Source organism: Nicotiana sylvestris, chromosome 10 (assembly GCF_000393655.2).
Source record: "Nicotiana sylvestris chromosome 10, ASM39365v2, whole genome shotgun sequence".
Lineage (NCBI taxonomy): Eukaryota > Viridiplantae > Streptophyta > Magnoliopsida > Solanales > Solanaceae > Nicotiana > Nicotiana sylvestris.
In genome coordinates this window covers 94,975,530-94,979,916 of record NC_091066.1, presented here as the reverse complement: position 1 = coordinate 94,979,916, position 4,387 = coordinate 94,975,530, and positions in this window count along the sequence as shown.

Sequence of the window (4,387 nt, the reverse complement as noted above, 5' to 3'; positions counted from 1 at the left end):
TGGTGTTCTTCCGCTCTCAATATTTCAGAAAATTTGGTTCTATCTTTTTTACTCTCTCCAAAATGAATTCTGCCCCTATATATCCAGTGTATCCAGAGTGTATATCGAGTGTATATCACTCTCTCCGCCCCCTTGAATCTGATTTTCAGCTCCCTTAAATGGGCATTCAATTAGTGCATTTTTCACTACCAATTCAACTTTTTATTTCTTTAATCATCCACTTAATTGTCCACTCAATTAGTGCTTTTAGTTAATTTGATAATGCAAATACTACCCTACCACTATTAGGAGCTTCTCAATTAGTAACCACTTGCATAAAATTATACTAATCAGTGGATTATTATACACATTCAACCAAATTATTGAACTAATCCCAGTTATTCTGCCTAAGTGATTAAACGAGATACCATTTCAAAGTTTTTTGGTATCCTAATTATTAATTAATTCCAAAAAATGTAAAATCAAATCTTAAATGCCAATGCTATATTTTTGTATTTTTAATGCATTAATAAAATTAAACATGCCCACAAATATATGCAAACAATCAGAAAAATCACGCAATAATTCCTAAAAATAACAAATAATCAAGGCCAAAACCTAATTTTGGGAATTATTTTGGAGTAATTCGTATGAGGCAAAAATCACGTGCTCACAGCTGCCCCTCTTTATCCAGAAACACGAAGAGTTTTCGTGCAAAGATAAAGTGAGCGGATACGAGCGATTTTTGCATGTTTGAACACTCAGTGAGAAGCATTTTTTGAAAGATTTGACCGAACCTCTTCTTCAAAGGTTTCCTACATATCCTTGGCTATAAAGGAATCAGGTCAATGTAGTTCGGGAAGTTTGGTAGCTGGGACTACCATGAACCTGCGGTTTTACTGTTACTGCTGTTGCTGCTGCTGATACTGCCTACTGACCTCCTTGTCACACCATGACAAAAATGAAGAAGCTAGACTAAGCTATAATCTATGCTTTACAAAGGTTTATTTCCAAACTTGATCTTGTGACTGATGTTGCCTTGTTGACTTGTATCTTCCTCATAAGTTCCTTTGTGGCTGACTTGAATGGTATTCTTAAGATGCTTTTCCTTTTCTTCAGGTGGACGCCTGACTGTTGACCTCGAACCGTCTTCTCTTGTTACTTGACACTATTTTCCCTTGCACCTTGAACCATTTCCCTAAAACTTGAACTGCCTTCCTTCGAAACTGCTTTCCCTAGAAACTTGAGTTGTCTCCCCTTGTTCTCCAGGTGGGTGCCTGATTACAACAAAATAGACAAAACAAAGAAAATTTTCTTCCCCCAGTTTGCACTAGGAAGATTTGTGAGTTGTTAGCAATATTGTAAATCAAAATATAACTTGAAATACCAAGACTAGGAAGTGCGTCTCCTAGGGTTGGAACATTAATGACTTAAACTAGGAAGTGTGTCTTCAAGGAATAATTTAAATGACCGAGACTAGGAAGTGCGTCTCCTAGGGGTGAGAACTTCAGTGACTAAAACTCATACGATCCAAACTAGGAAGTGCGTCTCCTAAAAGTGTATCCTAAAAAACCCAGACTAGGAAGTGCGTCTCCTAAGGATATAACTTTAGTGCGTGGAACCAGGAATTGCGTCTCCTAGGGGAAAGTTCAATGTAGGAAGTGCGTCTCCTAAAACAAAAATATAACCCGAAAAACCCAGACTAGGAAGTGTGTCTCCCACGAATGAACTTAAATAAACCAGACTAGGAAGTGCGTCTCCTAGGAGAAAATCTCAATTTAGGAAGTGTGTCTCCTAAAACAACAATACAACCTGAACTACCCAGACTAGGAAGTGCATCTCCTAGGGGGTGAAATCTCAATTTAAGAAGTGCGTCTCCTAAAACAAAAATATAACTTGAACTACCTAGACTAGGAAGTGCGTCTCCTAAGGGTGAAATCTCAATTTAGGAAGTATGTCTCCTAAAACAAAAATATAACCTGAACTACCCAGACTAGAAAGTGCGTCTCCTAGGGGTGAAATCTCAATTTAGGAAGTGCATTTCCTAAAACAATAATATAAGCTGAACTACCCATACTAGGAAGTGCATCTCCTATGGGTGAAATATCAATGACTCAAACTAGAAAGTGCGTCTCCTACGGATGAACTATGAATTTAGGAAGTGCGTCTCCTAAAACAAAATGTAATTTGGAAGACTTAGACTAGGAAGTGCGTCTCCTAGGGGTAAAACCATCAGTGACTCAAACTCATATGATCCAAACTAGGAAGTGCGTCTCCTAAAGGGCAAAATCTCAGATTAGGAAGTGCGTCTCCTACAACAAAATATAACTTGAAAACCCAGACTAGGAAGTGCATCTCCTACAGGTTATGTGTGATCTTCTCAATAGCCTTTGCGTAAGCAGAATTGGGGCATTACACCTGAAAATTTCAAGCTTCCCAGCTTTGATATGAACACAACTTCTGTCCCTATTTCAGACAAAGAAAACTTGTGAGTTTAAATATACTGGTTGGTCTGTGGCCTTGACTTTGCGAAGATTGCTCCTTCACTTGCCATTATAACTTTGATTTCACCTTGAAAGATGTTGCTTGCTTATTGACTAACCAATTTCTCTGTCACCCATATCACAGAAAATACCTCTTCTCCGTTCAGACCCAATACCCTCTATCTGTTGCATTGCTCATAAACCGACATTTACTAAACCCTTGTGTTTTCACATGAATCTCAAAGTACAACAATTGCCACCCACTCAGTGCGTATGCTGTTCTTTCTTGAATTAAACCACTGGCCTTGGCCTTGAGGTCTATTGTTCCTTCACTTGCCATGCTAGTTTTGTTTTCTAATTGAAAAACCTCGCTTGTCACTGGTTAACCATTTTTGTCAATCTTACCACAGAAGATACCTTTGATCTTTTCACCTAATACCATCCACCCGTTGCATTGTCCATGACTTGATATGTACCAAACCTTTGTGTTTCACAAGGATCCCAAAGTATGTTGATTGTTACCAGCTCAGTGCTCTTGTTGTTTTTCCTGACTTGTGACACTTTGATGTGCTAGCCAGACCCCATTTTGTGCAATTGGAAAGCTGGTGGCAAATTTTGAAGTCATTTCTCACTTGTTTTGACCAAACAGACTCAAAGAGAGGGAGTAACCTAGACAAAAGGCATAGAGTATAGGACAAAAGGAAGAGATTATTCCTAACAAGAAAACTACAAAGTAGAAACCTATCAGACGTGGATACCAACTCTAATGGCCATGACATGCACTTGTGGCCTATTCTGTGAAGCAAATCTGATGTTCAACTCTTGTTGTACCCTTAAACCATGAAACTGGGCTTCAATGCTCCGATTATCCAATCTGATTCACAATTCTTATTCGGCTTGTAGTGCCCGGAGGGTTTTTACCATCAAGACTCTCTCGTTTTGTTCTTTTCTCTCATCTTACAGTCGCCTCAAGGTGTCCGTGAAGGTTTTCACCAATAAGACTCTCTCACTTTTTATTTCTCTCAGCTTTCACCGCCTTGCGGTACCCGTGGGGGTTTTCATCAATAAGATTCTCTCCTTTTTTTTGCTTGAACCACAGTGTTGCCCTTCATATGAATCACCTATGCTTTCTCGACTTGGCGTGTCTCGAAGACTGGTCGGAAGGTCTTTATTTGGACCGTAATGTGGGCTTTTGGATGGAGTTAGGAAGAAAGGGTATCAAAAGGCTCAAAACAACTCAATTGGGTTCAAAATTACAACTTTCGGAATCAGATTTCTTACAACTACCACAACTTCTGCCCCAGTTTCTTGCTTGGAGACTTTTGGATTTTCTTTTGATTAGACCGAACCGTGAGGCTGCCTACGTATCCTTAAAAGGAATCAGGTCGAACGTAGTTCATGACATATGAATTGCCTTGTTGCTGCAATTTTCTTTTCTTTTCTTCTTCTTTCTCTTCTTTTCTTTTCTTTCTTCCTTTTCTCCTTTTGTTGTTTTGTTGTTTTTTCTTTTCTTTTTCTTGTCTTTTTCTTCTTTTTTTCTTTTCTCATTCTTTTTTCATCTCTCTCTTTTATTCTTTTTCTTTTCTCTTTTTTCCTTACTTATCTTTCGTGCTTGTTTCTGAACTTTGCTACTGATTCCAAAAGAGGGGTATGAAATAAAAATAAGTAAGGCTCAAAAGGGTAACGAAGGATAAATTGTTTAAATAGCAGAACAAAATGCCTTCTTCATTCCAATCTCCAAAACATGCCAAGTGCAAACTACACAATTAAACAAACCAAGGAAAACATTTGTAACATTTTTTGATTGTACCAGACTTGACAACCATATCTACACATTCGCCTTCTACATCTGTTAACTAAAAGCACCATTGGACAACACCCTCACTCTAATTATCACGAACGGCCCCTGTCAATTTGGGGCAAAC